General features: G+C 36.0%; 1 protein-coding gene across 1 annotated transcript in view; it reads right to left on the bottom strand.

Moving 5' to 3' along the window:
• brinp1 (bone morphogenetic protein/retinoic acid inducible neural-specific 1) overlaps positions 1-10,680 on the bottom strand; it is a 140,064-nt gene extending 129,384 nt beyond the window's left edge. The window contains exon 1 of the mRNA XM_015392815.1: positions 10,305-10,680. The gene's annotated coding sequence lies outside the window, so the exon portion shown is untranslated. The remainder of the gene's footprint in view (positions 1-10,304) is intronic.
• Positions 10,681-22,624: the final 11,944 nt, after the last annotated feature.

Here is a 22,624-nt window from a genome sequence, read left to right as displayed (position 1 = left end):
GTGTGATTAGGACATGTCTTTATAATCATATTTGTAATTTGTTTGTTTGTTTTTTATCTCCATTTAGTAATAAGGTTTGAAAATATATTTTCCGATTCCAGTATTTAATAATGGATTAATGAATAAATACAAATACAATTTGCAATTTCTCTTAAATAATTCAATTGAAATTGTGCAATTAGAAAATACTTTTCAAATTGGATTGCAGATTGTATGATTTGAATGTTAAATCTGAAGTGACTGGTTTTCTTTTTCAGTGACTCTCTAGGCCTCTCTAGGACATTTCTTTGCTGTATGGTCCTACATTTTTTAGCAGCATAAGCTTTAACATACATTCTAAGCTTGCCCTGATCTTTTTCATTGCTACTGATTTTAGGCCACTTGAAAAGAAAACGTAGTTTTGATCAGAAACATACAATAGCAAAAGAACTATGTTGTTCTCAGAACATAAATCTTAGACATCATATTGTTAGGAGACTTTTCTGCATTAAGACACACTTGATAAGATCAATTCATTATGAATACAAACAAGTAATCCTTTTTCAGTACTGCAAATGTCTGAGACATGTATTGTTTATTTTCATAAGTTTGTCTTTTGCTTTAAGCATTCCTTGTTATACCCAGGCCTTCAGAGACCCTGCTGACAGTTGATATAGCCTTTTTCTCACAAAATGTCCCTACCGACTGAGATTGATCTTAAATTATTAAGACAGCTGCTACTCTCCGTGAATAAAAAAATAAATAAAAATACCATTGCCAAATCCCACATAACAAAAATGACATTTTTGAAGGAGAATTTTCTCTACTGTTTTGGAGCTGCAATGGATCAGGAATTAAAAGTAAATTGTTTTGTTTTGTTTGTTTTTTTTTTTTAACAAAAGGGTTCTCAATAAAAGCACAAAAGGGATTATAAGAAGCCCCTAGCTTATTATTTTTCTTCACAGATTCACTGGATTCAAATATCTGCCATCTTTTCATTGTTGGCAAACTATTCATATGTGAGATAATAACCGCAGTTTTTACAATCCACTTCTTTAAATACCATTACCTAGATTTAAATAATTTCTTACTAGAATTCTTTGAAAATATCTCTCAATATCAGACAATAAAGAGAAGATGACACAAGAGTCAATTACAGTAGATATGACATGCAATTCAGATCCTCAGTTGGAAACAAAATGAGGAAAAGACTTGATTATATTGCAAGCACAACATTAGCATTAGTGTGTTTCTTTGCCAATCTTCACATTTGTAACTTCCTACTCTCCATGTCACTAAATAGCCATAGATAAGCTTACATGTTAAACATGTTAAACATGTTAAAAAGGGGAGATTTGCTATGAGCAAGTCAGCTGACAGCCTAGCATTAAATAATACTTTTTTTTCTGAACATTTACCCTTTGTACCTGCTGTGACTGACCACGTACAAGACTCTAATCTGCCATCAGACCCTTTAGTTTTTAAACAATTTGAAATCATATACATGAATATATATATCTCCACAGATAATTCCTGCCAGATGGCTACGTGTTCTGACTAAAACATGTCGGTAGACAGGGCTTACTGTATGGTGTGGCTGTAGAAAACACAGTTTACAACTTAACTCTTCTATCCCAAATCATTTATGGTCATGTTTGGTGTCTCTTAAATTTTGAAAATCACCTGACAATTTTAAAATCGTTCAGTGTGCTGAATAAACTGAGCCTTCAGTCTCTTGTTTAAACATTTTAAAATATATACATTAAAAATGATTGACCTTGGTTTGCATAGACTGCAGTTTAGTTTTGCTTAAATCATGAACATGGAATACAAAGACCACTAACAACTAAGGCAGTAACAGCATACATTTTTGTTTGATAGCATGTTTAATCAATTTGAATGTTTTTTTTTACTCTTTATCCTGAGGCTAAACTAGTTTACATTAAGCTAGAGCTTGTGATGTTAGCTCAGCTTTAATTCGAAAATAGCTATGTAAATGCAGTTACATAAAAACAGCAGTTTGTTTTTTGTTGTTTTTTATTTTTCATTTAAACATGTAAAATTTTGGTGTGCAAATGAAGCTAATCAAATGAAGTAAGAAAAAAAAATGAAAACTAAAAGTGTATGACAACATAGCATTAACCCTGAAGGTCCTAAAAAGAGTGTTTGGTGATCACAGGTATGCAGAAATCTCTGGTCAATCAATGTTTCTTAAGCTACATATGACAGGATGTGGCGCTTAAGCAGACAAGCTCACATGCATGGAATGCAGATGGGCTCCTGGTTCACCCAATGGGACCTGCCGGACTGACATTAGTGAACATGAGGCGTCTATGTTTAGAATTCTAATTAATATACTTGCGTCTGCTGTTGTGGCAGATTTTCAGCCTGAGCCATTTAAAATCTGCTCCATGTGCAAGAGAAACGCTCGGATCTAGACACAGGCAAGGTCAGGTACATAAAAAAAGTAAAAAAAAAAATAAAAAAAATCTATAGGTGGGTACATTTGTGAAAGTGCTGTGTCAGGTCATTTCATGTGCTACTTTTGGAGTCACAAGCACAATGCCTTTCACAGTACCAAAGCTATTGAGGCAAAAGTGTGCAGTGTTAATCAGCCGCTTTCACATAAATTATCCCCTGTTTTGCTTAGTTGGTTGGATCCCGCAGAACACACTGCTGGTCTGATAAAGGGTTTATTTAACATATTAAAAATTATTGTTTCTCTAGTGCACTGCAAAACCTCCCAAATATTGCCAACACCAAACCAAATTACTAATAGCTAAAATATTAACAAACATTAGTAACTTACTTCTTTAAAGTTCTTGTACTATTTAACTCTGGTATTTTACAGTGATTTTACTTATTAGAAGCAATGGCAAATCCTCTTTCTGTTTTTTTCCCATACTACACTTCATCTTCAGCTTGAGCAGATTTAGGTTCTTATCTCAGGGATTACTTAAGACTGAAAAAGGAATCAGCTTTGCTCCATGTAAATAACTCTCCTGTTGACATAGTTATGTAATACTTCTAATGTTATAAGTGCCAGAATTTCATCCAAAAAAGCCTAAATAGCGGAAATGTTTGGAAGTAGTGTTGAAAAAGTAAACACAGAACATTACTTGACCTTCAGTAACTGATATTAACATTTTTTCTAAAGCGCTAGATTATGATTATGGTCCAATCTATAGCAACACATTATCGCAATCTGCAGTTCCCAATTTTCACCCAGGAAAGATTATTATTGTTGCCTACATTTAGGTATGGATCCACTTGTATTTTACCAAAATACTTCTAATCCCCTGTTTGTCCAAAAACTCTTAACAGCCTTCAAATTAGTTATACACCGATTTACAAAAAATATACAATATATACTAAAATAATTATTCTTATATTATGTATGATTGATGAAATGATACATTTGCTACCATCATTAGATAATTTCTAAATAGAACTGTTTCTGTCACCTGTGTGAATGTAATAAATCATGTTAGGGTTTCATATTGTCATAGACAGCCGCAATAATTAGGCTAATTTCTCCTAAATTTGATGCTCACACATTGCAGATCACAATGAAAAGGATACTTAAAACTGAACAGATTTCTAGTTCCTTTGGCTTACAATGAGTGATCAGAAATAAGCACAGACTGTGAGATTTTAGGAAATAATAAGTATCAAGAAATCAGGAGGTTCACAGGTGAAGGAGACCACTGAAAGCGGAAAAGCTAAAAAAAAATAGTGAGAAACTTTCTAGATCCTCCATTGGCTACATGCAACAAAATGTATACTTTGTTTTAGCAAACTTTGATTGAAATTATGATAAAATTCCCTAAAAGATAGGTTGTCATGAGGGTGAAGCTGCCTTGTTAATTCTTCAGGAGATCACAAGCTGATCCACCTGAGTGAGCAATGAAACATTGAGTGCCAGGAAACAGGATGGGCAGTGGACCATTAGCAGAGCATGGTTTAGAGGTGGTCTCTAGAAAAAGACCTTCACCAAATCTTTTATTTCCTGCTATATTTGCCCCCATGGTAACAGAATGAATTACTCAGAGCTGTAAGCATACAGGCACCATGTACACCAACTGTCTGACTTGCAGATGCTTCTGGCAGCTAAAGTAGTTTTTGTTCAGTATTTTATCACTTTTATCACAATACAATTTAAATATCTACATTCCTGTCCTAAATACTTGTTATTCTCATTGGGGAAGAGAATCTATAATGAATGGTATAAGGAGAATTTCAAGTCATCTATTTTTATCCATGTGTTGCAAATGACACAGCTGACTGAAATTGAATAGAATATGGAACAGATGTTTTGAACCAGACAACATTTTTTTTCTGTTCATGTGTAAAGGACACTTCCAGGAAAATATCTTTTAATACATTACCTCTAATTAAATTGTGCAATTAAATTATATATATATATTTAAAAAATGTATATAAACTACTAAAAGAAAATATGTGATGCTAAATTGGAAACTGACTTTAATTTGTGACAGCAGCTTCAAACGTGTTGTTTGGGAAAAATAAATAAATAAAGCTAGAGGTTAATGGTTATAGATCAAATCAAATATATTATGTTCATCCAATGTTGTCTTCATGCCATGAGAAGCTGTTGAATTAATTTTTTTCAGTTAGGCTGCAGGAATTCATGGTAGCACTGTTGCCATGCAGCAAGAAGGTTCTGGGTTTAAACCCCAGTATGGAAATCCCTCTTTTTTTTATTTTATTCAACGTTTGTTTTAATAGGAAAGAATTCCATTGAGATTTGGAATCTCTTTTACAAGTATATACTGGCAAATCCTGCTTGGAGTTTGCATGTTCTTGTTGTACATGCGTGGGTTTTCTGTAGGTACTCTGACTTCCTCCCTTGACTGCCCATTAGGTATGTGTGGGTGTGTGCATGGTTGTTTGTCCCTTTGTTGCCCTGCAATGGACTGGCAACCAGTAAACGGTGCACCCCACCTCTCGCCCTTGGTGATTGGCAACAGCTTCCCTTCGACCCTGTACGGAAGACGTGGGTAGAGAAAATGTCTGGCTGGTTTCCAAACAACATATTCATTTTTTTTTTTCTACAACTCTGATATTATTTACACTCCAGTTTGAATCTGATCAGTCATTTGCAGCTTTGCCGACTGCTGCTGCCCTGATCTGCAATATAGGTCACTTATGCTGAGAGCCCATAGCGTCAACCAACAGCCTCTGAGTCACCCACATCACAACGATCATGGGTCAGTCTAATATTCCACTTATGCTAAAAAAAAACTGTTAAGCTGTAAATTTTTAAAGGATAGAGCATATTGTATGTGATGGAAAATAGTACATTTCACATCTCTATTCAGGCTTTATATAATAAGTCTCAGATGAGCTAAAATACTGCAGAAAAAGTTTTTTTCTAGGAAATAATGTGTTCTGATCAGGAGTACTCCATACTTCCTTACTGTATTTTGTATTACTTGTTTCCCTGACAGGTCGAAAGTCAAACAAAGTTCAAGTTGTCTCCCTTTTCGAAAAAATCAATCTTTTAGATGCTAAACTACTGTTACTGTTAAAGCCTTTTATGTCTCTCTAATACAATAACAGATACGAGAACAGTTGCAATGTTATCTTTTGTTTTGGTGAGTGCAGGTAAAAAGAGGCGAGCAGGTTCCACGTCTTTTTCAAGAGGTTTTGAATTTTACTTAAAAACATCTTGGAATGTTAAAACAGCTCAGTATTTCTATGTCTTTACATTTTCTTTATCTGTGCAGAAAAATAGCTCTGATTATGAGTAAGTCTTACCCCTGTCCTTGAAGTTATTGCTACACAGGTGTAACTTCATTTGACTTTTTGAAATATTTTGTTTTCTGGGTAACATCTGGAAGCAGTGACTTTCACAGAGCAAAAGAAAAGTGAGATTGGCTGTAATTCTCTCCGCCTCATTACTACAGAACCTCTTTGATATTATAAAGTCCAGTCAACTGGTACACAGTTGATATTAGAAAAATAACTAAAACACATTTAGCAATGTCATTATCATGTACATGCCATCTACTAATACAGTGATATATAACACTTAAAGAAAATCTAAATGTTTATTTACTTTTTATTGACAATCAAACTTTTGCCAGAGCATTCACATATAAACAATATTATATACAACTAAAACATTGAAAGACCTTGATACAATAAAACAAATTCAAAGTACTGTTTAGTTGGACCACCAGTATACATTTCCAAAGATATCTAAGTCAGATGTCAAATTTAATTTAAGAAAATATAGACAACAACATTTAGCAATGTTGAACCGTCAATAACTAGTTTGGAGGAGATTTCTAAACAAAGGGAATGTATTTTGTATTTAATTACAGAGGCAACCTGTATAAAAAAGCAAATGAAATTGTTAATGCTGAAGGGAATGCAGGAACCAAAGGAAAGGAAAATTAAGTAAGGTTCTGTGTATAATCATCCACCAGCACAGACCACTACACATCAAGACATCACACTCCCTGTTGAAAAGCGAGGTGAAATTATTTCAATAAGTGCATAACTAGTGCTGTCACTAAGCCAGCTAAACCGAGGAGGTGTCAGGCAAGATAAATGACTGTAGTTACTTCTGTGTTGTGAGCTTTATCATGTTTGAGCACTAATGACTTGAGCTTCCTGGCAGTACATAATAGGTCCGGGAGGCAGGGGCTCAGTTTAGTGTCAGTTTTCAATCCAGTGTTTCCCCTACCTGGCAAGTATCATGAGCTAGGCGGAGATATCTGTTCTTCAAAGCAAGGTTCCCATATGCAGATAATTATATACAACAAAAACTTTCTTTTTATTTTTTTTCTATATAAATTCATTGCTAATGCATTCTAGCCAAACTTTGCTTTCAAATGTATTAGTGCTGGAGAAATCAGCTTGCAGTGAACTACTGGCAAACACAATTTGGAACCTAAGCTAAGTAAATTAGTACCAAATATGTTTTTTATGTATTTTCTTTTAGATTCCACATCTTTTTGTAGACCTTTTACAGTTTGACTTGCAGTCCCAAAACCCAATTAACATGCGGTTCTTTGTTTAAATAAGACACATAAAAAATGAAATAAAATAAAATAAAAATAGGAAGAAAGGGCTAAAGATAATGAATTTCCAAGCTGTTGGTGTAATACAGTTGTGATTGGTGGGTTTTTTTTAGTGTGCCTGTGGTTTCACATATTATGTTGCATTGATAAGTGCAGTCATTAGGTTATGCCTTGTTATAAAGATATAACTACCTTTTAAAGCAGATGAATGTTACTTCACAGACCTTATCACATTTTTTTTTTCAAATCTGCAAAGCATAAATAACAACCAAATGTCTCTTATAAATTTTCAAAAACACTCAGAACTACATTGCTTGCTCTTAGAACATCTTCTGTTGGCAAAAATGTATTTAATACTTTGCTTGCTATTAATTATTGCCATGAGGTGTGTATTTTATTTTTATTAAAATTAAAAACCACTGCTTGGCCCATGTGGTCTCATAAAACTGTCAGCTGCAGCAAACAAACCAGACAGACTTCAGAAGAGGTCAACTGCATAGGCTGCCTTTCAAAAAATTGTTGACTAGCCAGTTATGGGGAATTTTTTTCATATGTCATTATGTGACCCTTTTGTCTGCTTCTAATAAAACTAGTTATCTTTCAAAAGCTCTTGGGGAGTAGCCTGCTAGCCACTACAGCTGTATCCAACACTCAAAGAGAAATGGTGCACCAACACAAGAATACTAAGATGGAGAGGGAGACAGGAAGAGAGCTCAGCTTTACTGCCAGACTTGTGTTGTTCCCTATCCATTTTAAAGTTTGGAAACACCATTATTGTTTTAAAAAAGGGAAGGTTGAGAAGAAACAATGTGCAGAATGATACAATGCTTTGTAAAAGAATAAATACCTTTGAACCATTTTCACACCTTTTTCATGTTACAACTAAAAAGCTAAATATTGTATTTGTGAGGGACTTTGTGTTGCAGACTAATATCAACTAATGTATAATAAAAATACATGATTTATATTTGTTGTTTATAAATAAGTATTATTCTTTATCATCCTGTTTTGCTGTGAGTAAAACTATTTTTTTGCATGCATAGACTGAAATGTACAGCCTCTGCGGACAACAAGTTAGAGTCTATCTACAAATTCTCAAGTTTAAGTTAATTTGGACTTTGATTAGGATTTGATATTCAGTCATGCTTGTTAGGGCCTTATATCAGAAGGGCAACCTTTAAACATGACATATAATTTAATTTATCTCAACAATGACTTTCATATTGTCATATTTAAATATAATGAGAGATTTGAAAACATAAATTAAAGTTTTTTTTATCAACAGACTATCTCTCGTAACTATGAGGATCTCTACAGCTCTTGCAGAGTTTTAAGTCTCCTGAGTGCTTCTCTGATTAAAGCAATCTTGCCTTGAAATAAATAACGTGGATAGGCATAAAAAAAATCACACACACCTATAGTGTGCAACCAGGGTGTTTACAGCTTGGGATATTGTTTTATAACCTAACCCTGGTAATTCATGGTACAAAATGTTTATTTTTTATTTTTTTAAATGCAGGAGTCTTTATGGAAAAGCTGTGCCTACATGGAACATATTTACTAATAGTAAGACTTTATAAGGCATTATTTTTATGATATTCACTGGTATCCCTATCAAATGCATTCAAGTGCTTGAAGATGTGACAATTTTAAAAGTCGAACATGGCTTTTGAAAAATACTTAAGGTTAACTTTGCTATAGATTAATATATTTTAACATAGGTTTTCTAGGATTTTAAGTCATAGCGAGAAGGTTTTTAAACATTTAATTTATGAGCTGTATGGTGAAAGAATTTGAAATGGCCACTGCTACTGCTTGTTCTCCACTCAGTCCCTCGAAGCTTGATCAACACTGGGTCATCTAAAGCCATGACACAAATATAGCTTTAAGCTACGGCTGGCATTTTCATTTTGGAAATGTGATTTAGACAGATTTGCTTTTGGGAATGATTACATGTTGCCAGCTTTGCGCCATTGAAAAGGCCAGCAGATTGAATGAGGCATGCCAGATAAGGCAGTTTTTTGTTTTGTTGTTTTTCCCAAACATTTCAGCTTCCAGACTGTTTATTCTGCACATGTGTAAAGAGGAAGAGGACGAGAAAATTGACTAGGATCAACATTTTTATTTAAACTCAAACTAAAGCTTTGTGCTTTTAGGTTGCATTTGAGGACATCCTCGCTTCTCTCAAGGCAGCTCTCCAAAGGAGAAAATGTCAGATAGAAATTGCAGGAATTGCATATAAAGCTTCCGGGCTTATTTCAAACAAAAGCTGCTTCTCTAATTTCATAGAGTTGCTATCAGTATCATACAGAGTTATCTTGCCTCTGGCCACATAATTAAAGCTGGTGTAAAAGAGCAGGAGCTCCCCTCACAGTTAGCAGCCGGAACAGCAATCACAGCGAGTTGATGGAACGACAAGTTTGCCTCACCGATGACAGGCTCACAAAGCAACAACAAATGTGCTCTCAGGTTGGGACATGCCAGCACGCACACAGAGACAGAGATCAAACCTTATTTTAAACATTAAACAAGTAGCATGTAAGCTGAAGATTCATAATAATTACAAAAAAGGCGATTTTGATAGATTTTTCTGCACAAGCAATTAGTTATGGGTGATGGAGAACCCAGCTTCTGGAGTGAAGTGATCAACATGGATGGCAAAAGGCACAACAGAGCGCAGCCGGGATGAGTTTAAACAGAAACAGTGTTGTTGACTTCTCAGCGAACGGTCAGAGACATCAAGACAATTTCAATCATCATTTTTATCTAATAAACCCATGATGATACATGCAAGGCTAGAATTATGAGGTCACTGTTTCATACCCCGATATATCCGCGATTCCGCATCACCTTCATGAAATGCTGCCCCGCAACATCGCAGAGGAGAGTGCGCGTAATTTGGAAGACAAACTCATTTGCATAAGATTTGGAGATGCGTGCGTTAAATGAGACTTGTTTGATTATTAACCCGGTGGATATTTGTCGACATTTTGCCCGGGCGGAGCTTGGCAGGACTTCTAGGGCGAATTTTTAAAGGTAGCTTCACCCAGAAGGAGTCAGAAAAAAAAGAAAGGAAAATTTGCCTCCAACCTGGAGAAGGACACCATCCACCACCTTAATAACATGCTGACCACGCAACATCGCCATAATTGTGCCACAGTGAAGCCCTGCCTACCCAACCACAACCTCGTGGTCAGCGATGGGCAAAAATATAGGTATAAAATGACGCCGTCGTGTTATGTGAGAGGTCCAAATCGGAAGAAACGCACTTACCTAAAACTGACTCTCCTCTCTTTGCTGTATTTGTGCTCCAAGATTTCTTAATTCTCTAGCCAACAACTTCTGCTGGAGCATATGTATCCAGGGCTCATGCTGGTGTCTCAGTCGGTGATGTTGGATTGCGGATGATTTGGCAATCCTTCTCATGCTCAGGAGGAAAAAATCCGTGCTTTCTGAGTGGTCTCTGGCATAGGAGATCTGAATGTATAAAAGTACTGAAGTCCGTCGGGAGGACGAGGGGAAATAAAAGGGAGCTCGAGTAGTTATATTTATGTCGACGTGTTTGAAACAGTTCTCTTTTTTTCTTACCGTATGAACCGTTTGCGGGCGGAGAGGAGTGGGTTGGATATCTAGAGAGGGAGGCTGGGATTCACAGACTGAGGGCGAGAAAGGGGAGGTACAAAGAAGCAAGTATATGGTATTGTAGAGGACAGTCATGGCAGACAGTAAGGGGTGGGTCCGAACTCTGTCAGGCAGGAGGGGCAGCGGTTCTGAAGGTTGATGCGTCGTGACTTGTTTTAGAAAATGCTGAATTTGTATCAATAAATCTTAAATGAAAGGTAGCAGCCGTTATGTAGTTTTTTTTAATATATATATTTTTTTCTTTCTGTAAGTTCAGTTTATAATACATGATGGATTTTGATAAAAATTGAAATTTAAATAAGTAAAAAATAATTGACAATGCACAATATAATTGAAACACATTGTCACCATATATAGTTTTATGTTTAATTCCTACCCTAAGAAACTAGTGATTTCAGTTACAAACATTAAGTAACATTGGTCGTCGCTCTCCATGGTGCTGAAATCTTTAACAATAGGTTTAAGTTTGTGTGTGACTAGATTCAGACTGACATAATTGAGCTCTCTGTTCTTAATTTACAGTGGAACACTTTTAGAATCTATCTCTGATCAGTGTCCGTGCTGTTGGAATCTTTTTACCACTTAGAAGGCAAAACCAATGATATACACTAAAAAAGGCATTACCAACCAAGAAGTGTTTTTTTTTTTCTTTTTTTTTCTTCTTCCGCGTCGCACATGTTAGTGGGTTGGATATGTTTGACAGCAAGTGAAAATGTCGTCCTAAAAGTCAGTATTTTAGTGTAAGGAAGACTGCTCTTCAAAACATTTAAAATAAATCTCAATAGTAATGAACAATCACCAGATTTCTCAGCTCTGAATTGCTGGGGTAATGTCCACTGCAACCAAACCCATGCAAAATAACTTTCTTATGTATTGTGGCAACAGTTTGCTGGCCGTAATACTAACAAAACAAAATAAATACATATATTAAATATTCAATATATTGAATATTTCAATTTTATACATATAATTCACCTGTGTGAGGACATTCTTCTGTAAACCAAATTGCTTCGATCATAAATTAAATAAAACTTTATAAGAACAATGTAAATGGTTGGAAGTTTAGAAAAACTGATTTAAGACATTTATAATGTGTTTAAAAGAAAATGGAACAATCCACTTTGTATTACAAGTACAGCGTTAGAAGATCAACAGCTTAAATAGGATACAGACTTTTCTGACAAAGTGTGTTTTGCAAAAATAATATTACAATTAAATTATTTTTTTTATCTCACTCTCTACACAGAAGCATAACAAAACTAAAACCCATTGTCTATAAGCATCACAAAACATACAGGCACTTCCAAAGTTTTGAAAGCTTTAAAGAAATCAATGCTCCGGCTTGTATTTACAGTTTTAAAATATAAACATTACTGTACTATTGTAGAAATCATTGTACATTTTTGAAGAATCATGTAGACTATTAGAAGGTGGAACATCTATGAATTAAGCAGTATTTACCATGCAGAAAAAAAAAGCTTCAGTTGATTTAGACATTGATCACTTTAACTACAGTCCAAGACAGTTTAAAACTGAATACCTCTCAATCCTCCACTTTCAGTGAAGTGCTTGAAACATCTACCATTGGGCAAAGAACTTGTTGAGAGCAACATTGCATGGAACTCAATGAGGCTAAATGGATAAATGGTGCCATTACAGAGTAATTTGCCTGAAAGTGGTGGTGACACGTGACAAGTTTCTTTTGAAGCCATAGATATTAAATACTACAGGGATCACTAAATTTGCTGCATCTCATAATTCTATTGGCCGTAACTTTTAATTTGAAACTGGCCTTTTCTTCTAGTGAATTAGTATCACTGTGGAACTCTACTTTCAAGTCACGTTCATGATGCCTCTTATGTTGGATAATTTTGTTGTCTTGAAAAGTGCTAGCTGTGGCTGAGTAATAGAGTGACATTAAATGAAAACAAAATACATTTTGTTAATTACATTCCCACTAAAACAGAGTAAATGTCAGCTATACCATGTTCCAGCAGATTCGCAAGGATGTCTGTGTAAAGGCAGTTGGCTGCATACAGAAAGAGAGACACAACAACAAAATGAAATAATAAGAGCTATAATAATAATACAACAAATATTGAGTGATGCAAACCAGAATACGTTTGTCATTTCTGTCTTACTCTGGCCGATACAAAAGCTCAAAATTACAAACATTTTATGTTATATAAATGTCGGTCAAGAGGACTTTAGTGACTCATGAGTGCTACTTTTTAATTCTGTAAATATTGATCAGGGTAGGCAACTTTATATATTCATATCCTTAAGTGATGATAAGTATTCAAAGATTAAATACCAGCATCTTTATATTTTCCCATTTTCTACATTTGATTAAAGCAAAGAAAAATGCTGACAATGAGTTGGAAAAGGAAGAAGGTAAGTCAATTAATTAAAATAAAAAATATAATACTAAAATTGCTGTTGCCATTCTTTATGTGTTTTCCGTTTAAATTTTGAAAGGTCACAAAACCCTCTCTAGTTCACCGTTTCCTTATCACAAATGTATTCCTTGTAGATTAGATATTTGACTCACAATCTTATTTACCACATCTCATAGCACCCTCCTGGTTTTGTATTTTGGGCTAAAAAACGTGTCCTACTTTTTCAGTCTGATAAATAACTGCTCTTCGCAAAGCTTGTATAGTTGGAATTGTTAGAATTCTTCTAATTTATCCATTTAATTGTATATCATTCTTTTTATTTCTTTAAATATTTGACTTGGATACTTACGATGAAAATAAAGCTTTTTAAACAAAATATACTGGCATTTTAGAACACCAAACACCTTCACCCGAGCTGCCGACTACATATCAGGAGGGTATGATTTTTCATTCATTCTGTTTGTGCTTCTGCCTTGTCCGTGATGAAACAGAACCTGTAGGCAAACAGACTCCTTGGACATTCAGCATGGTGGGAGCTAAAGACAAAATTAGTTGTTCTCTTGTTCTGACTTGACATTGCTATCAGACTAATAAATTCAAGGACTGTTTGCCTCAGGCAGAGCCAGCAGGAGACCAGAATCACTCATATATATGAGACCCCTTTAGGTGAACTTTGAAAAAAGCCCAAATCAAGCTCAAAAAATATGGAAAGAACAAAGGCTTTTTTCAAATTTATTTTCCCATTTAATGCTGATTTATGATATCTTTTTGTTTGGTATAGTAGACATTTGATGTCAGTTTTAAGTTTCTATTTTAATGTTGCATTGATGAGATACAATGAGATGAAATTGTTTTCAAATTGTATTTAAAAACAGAAATCCCTCATTAATTTCTTTAATAGATGTTTTTTTTTCTACAAAGCAGCCTAAAACAGTACTTTCAAAAAGGCACTATTGGCATGCTACTACTCCAGTTACCCTAACCAACGTGGTAATATGAAAGACTGTGGGAACTATGGAGGCTTGCTATCCACCTTTTGAACTAACAACTAAACACCATAACAACTATTGTCCATACTACAACCTTTACAGAAACCGATAAGCTGATATACAGTACATTCTTGAGTTGCTTGCCAAGGTAAAGTCAAGAACACCCATGGAGGACAATATTCACCGTGGCAGAGAAGGTTAGAAGCCAAATTCAAGGCAACCCAGATGTTTGCCAACACTCAGAACTTCAGAGGGGATCGTCTAGCAATGGAAATCTGAAGAAATATAAACAGATGCCCTGGAAACTGTCAAATAAATTCTCCAAGCCTTGGTAGCCCGACTGAAAAGGTACACCAAAGAGATGAAGCAGGTAAATAAACTGGCCTTTCTCCACTGAACTGGCTAAAGTATACTCCCAGTGGCAAGGTAACAATACACAAGCCAACTTGTCAAGGCTGGGGATGGATCAATGCTGGAAAAATATCTGGGAGAAAGAAGCATCACCTAATAATGATGCACAGTCACTAAATGACCTAAGAGCTGACCATAATAACCTCCCTGAATAAGGTCCACTGTACATAACAATGACAGATCTCCAACAAAGACACTCAGTTTTGAAAAACTGATCAGCACTAGGTCCAGGCATTATCCACACCTACTGATGGGAAGGAACTGACTTTTCTCCATTAATGCAAAGCAGCACAAAGTACCTGGCTGCTGAAGAGCGGGACACACCCTGCATGGCTGACCTAAGGCTGAACAGTCCTGATAATGAAAGACCCCTAGAGGAAACATTCCCAACAATCTATTGGCCAATAACCTGTCTCTCCACAACATTGGAGTTACTGTTAGGCATCATACCTGCAAAGATGGATCAACACATGGATCATCACATGACAGTGGCACAGAAAGGTATTTGTAAAAATATCAGAGGAGCCAAACACCAACTACTGGTTGAAAAAACACATATCAGGACTGTAAAACCAGACAAACAAACCTGTGCACAGCCTGGGTTGATTACAAGAAAGCCTATGACTCATTGCCGCATGCATGGATTCTGGAATGCCTGAAGCTGAACATGATCAACAGCACTCTCAAAGCCTTCCCTTTAAACTCCAATGGGCTGTGGAAAACCACATTTAAGGCTAACTCCAAACAGCTTCCAGAAATCCACCCAAAATGGAATATACCAAGGAGATGCTTTGACCCCCCTGATGTTCTGCATAGGCCTGAAACACCAAATGACCCCAAACCCCAAGAGGTCTTAAACTTAACCAGTTTAAGATGACACTCTAACTTCAAAAACACTACTACAAAAATGTTTTTGTAAAAGAAGGGTTTATACTTCTACTTGAGTAATAAACGCTGATACTTTTAACAACTCTGAACACCAGTTAGAATATGGGTGAAATACATTACTTGAAATGTTTTAAGATTTGTATGTGTTAAGAAAATATGATAAACAAAATGATCTACAGTAATACCACTTGTCACTTCATTAAGCAGGAATCAAAGGTGTCTAGTCAAGTAATGGATAATTTAGGGGTACCTTAGGGAATGATTTTAATGGCAGGAAGGAAAGAAGCTACTAAACAGAACAAGCCAGCACCAGCACTGATGCCATTATTAATATCAATATAACAGAACCCCAAGGAACAAACTATGTTTAAACCCATAAAGAGGTGCTCCATAATGAGTGCTTGGAAATCTACTGACTGAAATATTGTGGCCCCTTTATAAATGGACAAAGCACCTGAGCTAAGCTTGTCCTTTTTAAGACGCTATATTAAATGATCAATCATCAGTATTTGTGAAGATTGTCCTTTGGGCAAAAGCTTCTACAAGTAAAAACATTTAGTACTGACCAAAAAATCAATTTGATAAGCAACCTGTAAGTCAGCTGTATGCCACTTAACTAGCATGGAAAACAGGCCTCTTTGTTCGATTATTGTTTTTGTTTTTTGCTTTAGCACAAACAACAAGGTGAACAAGATAGAACATAGAGCAGAGGTTTGGTAATAAAAATATACAAAATGTTTTCCTGAAATGCTGACATCAATATCATCCCAACAGTCAGTGCAAACTATAGGTGGGTGAAAAGAATAGCAGCAACCTCTGGATATTTGACATGTTTATTTGCGATGCCATTTGGTAAAATTCATCTTTAAGCTGTATGTCCATGGACTCGGGACCAAAGAAGGCTCTAACGTCTCTGTCAGCAGTGTGAGCACTAACAGGGAAAGTGCTTCTAGCTGTGTAGACAGTTCTATCTGGTGCTGTTCCCTTTCTTTCTGGTGAAATAATCTTGTCTAAAATTAATAACTATAGAGCGGGTAAAATAACTATTGAACATAAATTTCTAGAGGTTTTATTGACATAGAATTTCCCCAGATGCCAGCAACAACCCATGCAATCCATACATACAAAGAAATCAAACCATATGTCAAGAAATTAAGTTATTTATAATAAATTGAAATGACACAGGGTATTGAACACACTTACTGAAATTTACTTGATACTTTGTACATAAGTCCTTGCTGGGAATTATAGCTTTATGGAGAAATTAGTCGCAAGTATTGCTCAGGTGTGATTTTGGCCCATTTTTCCACACAAACACTTTTTAAACGTTGGATGTTTTGTGGGCAACTTCTATGAACTCTGACTACTTAAGGAGCCTGCTGCCAACTCTCCAGTGCCAGAGTTTTAACCTTTGTGCTAACTCCTTGCCCTCCTGAGTTCCTGAGCTTTTTACCCCTGAAAACCTCTTTAACTAGTTCTCTCCGTTGCTTTTGTTAGGACTTATGTTCCCGAGGTTCAAGCTACTGCGAAATCCTCTGAGTTCTTCAGACATCTGTAAAGCTCAAGGTGAAGCCTTTGGTGCTTCTCCCAGCTGGCATCCCAGAGCACCTCTAAAGCCACTGCTCCGTTCAACCTGATCTGCTCTCCGTACTGACCTGGATTTCTTGGCTTTCAGGAAAAAATCTGTCTGTACCAAGACTCCCAGAATTTCTTGGATCCAACTCACCTTCCCCTGTAGGGTATAAAACCCAACCTCAAAGTAAGCTCTCTCTACAATGCAGATTTCCCTCAATTCATTTCAACACAGCTAACTTTCCTGTCCATCTGTCAGATGCCCCTGCCATTCCCGTTTCTGGTCCCCAGAAGTAAAATTGCAATATGGACATTCTGTGTAAATAAACTGTTTAACTTTCTCCCATTTCCTGAGAGTGTTCCGAATATGGTTAAAACAACTTCAGAAAACCATGACAGGGCCTTTCTAGCAGCTTTATTTTCTTTATCTTAAACCAACCGAGAGTTTCCTTGGTTGTGTGTTTGGGCTCATTGTACTGCAGAATTGCCCATCCACGTTTCATCTTCACCATCCTGGTAGATGGCAGCAGATTTTTATCAACAATGTTTCTGTATTCTTTTTCCATTCATCCTTCCTTTAATTATTTGAAGTTTGCCAGTACTGTATTCTGAAAAACAGCCCAACTCCATTATGTGCACTGCCATTTGACCGCCCCAATATTATGTGTATTTATGGCATCCAAAGAGTTCAATTTTGGTTTCATCTTAGGAGACTATATTCTTCCAGGTTTTACAGGATTATCTAAATGTTGCGCAGTAACCTTTAACCAAGCTTCAAAATGCTTTTTCTTGGGCATTGGAGTCTTGCGTGGTGAGCGTGCATACAGGGCATAGTGGTTGAGTTCATTACTTATTGTTTTATATGAAACACTTGCACCTGTTAATTCCAGGTCTCTCTTAAGTTCTCCACAAGGGGTCTTTGGCTCTTGGACAACTCTTCAGATAATTATTTTCACTCTTCTGTCAGAAATATTGGAAGGAGCACCCGGTTGTTTAACATGGAACATTCACCTAAATTGATTATTTTTAACAATAAGGTCTCAAGAAAGCTCTTTTTTTTAACCATCATGATATATTTCTTGTGTGATACCAGAGACACCTTTTTATAGGCCTTCATTTAGGACTGAACCAGTTGATATGAATTTTCACTGGCAAGGGGCAGGATTGTTTCCTAAACACTGAGTCATTTGGTTGGTGTGTTGGCTTTTCATGCCTTTTTGCACCTCCTTTTCTTCACATGTACAATACCATACGCTGTGCCATGACACTTTATTACATATAAGTTAATTTCTGGATATCTATAGTTTGATTTCTTTGTATGTGTAGATTTCAAAATGCAAGATAGGTTTAAAAATGTGTTGAATTAGGAATATCTGTTTTCCCATTGTAATACCTGAGTGGGGAAAAAAAGTAGAGAAACAGGTTTTGCTTAGTGCTGGCTCTTGGCCAAGGCCACATAGGTGCTTGCCTTGGTCACAAATTGCTGGAGTTAGCTCTTCTGCAAATAGGGTAAGGGTTACATTTTCATGTTATTCTATGTTTTGTAATTATCGATTTAATAATAGCTACTCTTGTGCACCTGTTGTTTTTATTACATTATAACCCACAACTATCAACAGAAAACCCAAAAAATGTTGATGTCAACAATGCACCAAAACTAATTAAAATGAATTTTATATATATTTTCTCTGCAGACCATCTCCTAATTACAGTTTTCAGATTTACAGTATCTAATAGTAAATGTTAATCTTTGTAACATTTTCCTTAAATTACAGTAGGGCTAAATAATCTTAGCACAACTGTTCCACAAAAAAATAGTGTTTTTGACCTTAAAAAGCTGATTTTCAAACACCCTAATGTGAGTTACGCAGCTGTGTAATTGTTAAACATTTTTTTTTTCCTGTGAATGGGAGAAAGCCAAAAATCAGGTTAAAAATGTATTAATCATTGTTTTTAGAAGACAGAAATATCTTATTGTATAATCATGAAATCCTTTTGTAATTATAGTCTGCATGCACATGTTTGCAGTATGTTTTAAATGACTGATTTACTACTCATTTACTACTGATTTAGTAGTCAATGTGGCTGTTGTGTGCAAAAATTCCTTTTATTCTTTTTATTGTGGAACATATTAATTTGCTTGGTGTAGCTGCATATTTCACTTGCATGTTTGCATTTTGTTTGACTTGGGTCAGTTTTCCCAATACAACTACAAACCAGCAAACATAACCTCTTGAGCCTGTGCCTCTGTGAATGCACAAATATCTCTCTATGTGCGTGACTTTTGAAACATTTCTTGCAGTTGGTTTTATCAAAATTGAGCTGATAGTTAGAGGGGAGAGAAGTGGGGTGGTAGGGGTCAGAGGAGGAGTATTGTTCGGGCAACATCCTGACTAATCAGAGTAAGAGTTCAGGTGTTTTCTGGTTGGCCATCATCTATACTAACCTTTGCTGCAAGTTGACTTTTTGTGGTATTTTTGAGTTAACCAAGACACAAAAATCCTCTCTGTAAATTAATTCCACAACTTCTACAATCACTTTGAAACAACTGATTCTAAAGAAAACGTTGTTTCTGTCTATGCAAAAGACATAGATGAACGTGTTCAACTGTCTGAGAAGGGTGTTGGTGGCTGTCCTGAAATTGAACTGATTAAAAGTGACTGTTTCTGACAGTTTTGGTGGACGGGTTTTGAGTGTGTTCTACTGGGCTTGAGAGGCTGTTTACAGTTCTGTTTAAGAGTTTCACCTCTATTTTCTAATTGAATGTATTGTATGTTATGCCAGAAGTCATGATATCAGTTTTGGACATATCAGACAAATGTCAATGCTAGTTTCCATGGAACATTACAGGAACAATCTTTTTTTCTCTCCTCTCCTTAAACATTCTACAAGACAATCACACAAGGACATGCAATCCTGCCCCTAACTGTGTTTGAGACAAAACTCCTCTTTATCCATGGGAAACAGAGAGATGCCACATCGGGAAAAAACAAAAGACAAAGAGGTTAATGGACTTCATTCCTCAACCCCTGCTAAAGTTAAGAGCTCCTGAAGCCATGTTCAGTACTAGATTTCTCCGAGACTCAAACCGAGTTCGAATTCAGTGGCTGTGACCTTCAAACACCAGATTCGTCGGCCGATTACATCATTCTGGCAAAACTCACACCCAGGATCTGTAATGTTTTCGTCATCAAAGTCCCATGTTTAGCTCATCAGTTCTCGTTATCAAGAAAAAGGAGTGTAAATGAAATAAATTTTGTTGAAAACAACACTGATGCAAAGACCATGCACTGCGGTGGTTCACAGTTGGAGTGGCTGGGATTAAGATCAGCTCCTATCATTCTTGCCGTCTTCAGGTTGGACATTTGATCAAAAAACACATGCAGGTTTCGTAAATAGGTAGATAATAGGTTCTTATTGCACAGGGTTAATGGACAGTGGTATTTTAAAGTCTGATGGCAGCAGGGATAAATGACCTGATATAGCGCTCCTTTTTACGCATGGGGTGTACTGTATGTGTCTTTCACTAAATGAGCTATTAAGCTCCTCTACATTCTGGTGCAGAGGGTTAAAGGTGTCCATGGTGGAGTGCAGCCCAGGACAGAAGTGGCCCTTCTGACCAACTTGTTCAATTTCTTCCTGTCCTGCTCTGCTCTGCCCAGATCCCAGCAGATGACAGAGTAGAGGAGAGCGAAGGCTACCACAGATCCAAAGAAACTTTTAAGTAGAGGCTGGCTCACTCCAAAGGACGTCAGTCTCCTCAGGAGGTTGGGGAGATGGCAGCTCTGGCCCATTTTGTACAGGGCATCAGTGTTATGGGTCCAGTTTATTGTTGAAGTGTATTTGAAATTCTCTAATTTCTATGTCCTGCCCCTAGATTTTAACAGGGGAGTGAGGTGGGTGTCTTCTCCTGAAGTCCATCACACTCTCCTCGGCCTTACTGATGTTTATACATAAGTAGACTGAGAGTCTCTGCTAAGACTGCTACTCACCATGACAGTCCCTGCATAAGGAAGAGTCACATACAAAAAAGAATTGTCATTTCTTATAAAAATACTTTTGCAGACATTGAAATGAATTCCTCTAGGTATGCCTTTTGACACATCTTAAGCAACTGCTGAAAAGTCAGTGGTGTCAAAAATGTAAAATAGACAAATTTTTAATCTGACACTACTTTACTCAAAAGATGCCATTTGCCTGAAAGTGGACCCTTTAAAGGCAGTGACAATATGTGTGTAGTTTTTTTTTTTTACATTCTACAGAGAAATATCATACATTTTAATACAGATTTTTAAGTAATAGTTCAAATGTGTTTGTCAACATCCAAAATATCTAGAAATTATAACATTCAGCTCACTGGGACTTTAGAACATCACTGTAAAGTGTAAATATATAGAGCAGACACCATTACCCACAATATGTAACCACAATAATTTAAACATTCAATACCAGCAAAGTACCCTTGCAGGTGCTAAATTTATCTGGACTGTAATGATTTCTCATCTGCCTCCTTGTTATAAGCCAGTTGGAAACATTTTCCTCCTAGATACCCAGAAGACTGCTACTGTGTGCTAGATTGACAACTTACTAACGGTTGATCTCTGAAGCTTATAGACCACAGCGATGTTTCAACCCAATGTTAGTACAAGCAGTTGTGCAGGCCTGTCACATTGTACCCAGACATCCCCCTGACAGGCTTATGAAGGAAGAGACACATGTCCAAATTGCCAGTAGGTCCATCAGTCAACAGAATTTTCCTTTTGCTGGGTGTAAAACAGGAGGTCAAGTGGAAGATAAACAAACGACTAAAGGTAGCATCACTTGAGCCTCTTTTTTTTTAAAACAGTTTACTCAGCAGGACATTCAAAAATATTAGAAACATATTTTATGTATAACTGAGTGTTCAATATCATGCATGTTGATAATGGGCATTAATCACTTACTGTATTTATTGAATTAAAAAAAAAGTCATGTTAAAACAAATTAAGACAGCAAACAGACGATAGATTTTTTTTTTTCAGTATCATCTTGGTTTCCATTGCCAATTTATTTTCAAAGTTGGTTGTTCTTTTAGATTCAAATTTCATGGTTAATTTTGCTCATATTGCTCAGCTTAAATAGACACCAGTAAATTAATTTGTTCTCTTTCTTCTTTGCCAAGTCCTAGTGCCTAAACAGAATATGCTTTGTTAACTGACCATTGTTTATGCCATGGTGTCATTAATTTAACAGATTTATTTTCTTCTGGATCTCTGCTTGCCTAGTAAATTTGTTGTGATATAGCTCTTTAAGCAGCAACCTCCCTCCCAAGTTTAATTGGTATGTTTTTCTTTCTTCTCAGAACATTACTTTGCATATCAACTAAGATCCTTTCCTAGTTCAAAATGAGGATTCAAAAATAAAAGGATAGAAGAAATTATTAAAAAAACATAATTCATAATAATATATTTATAATTATTTTTGTATTGAAATAATTACTCACATTCATCATCAAATCATAGTTAATTTGTTTCAGCTTTTATTTAAAGTTTAACAAGTCACTGATTTAAAAAGTTTTTAAAACTTGCTGTGATGGGACATCAAGATTTATGTGTGAAAGATGAGGAATGAGGCACATACAGCGATCCATTATAAAGGTTGTCACAGGTAATCTCACCACATGTGACAATGTTCCTACCAGTATGTGGGAAGC

This window comes from Cyprinodon variegatus, unplaced genomic scaffold (genome assembly GCF_000732505.1).
Source record: "Cyprinodon variegatus isolate N-32 unplaced genomic scaffold, C_variegatus-1.0 Scaffold23, whole genome shotgun sequence".
NCBI classification, from domain to species: domain Eukaryota; kingdom Metazoa; phylum Chordata; class Actinopteri; order Cyprinodontiformes; family Cyprinodontidae; genus Cyprinodon; species Cyprinodon variegatus.
This window is presented reverse-complemented; position numbering and strand designations above follow the sequence as displayed.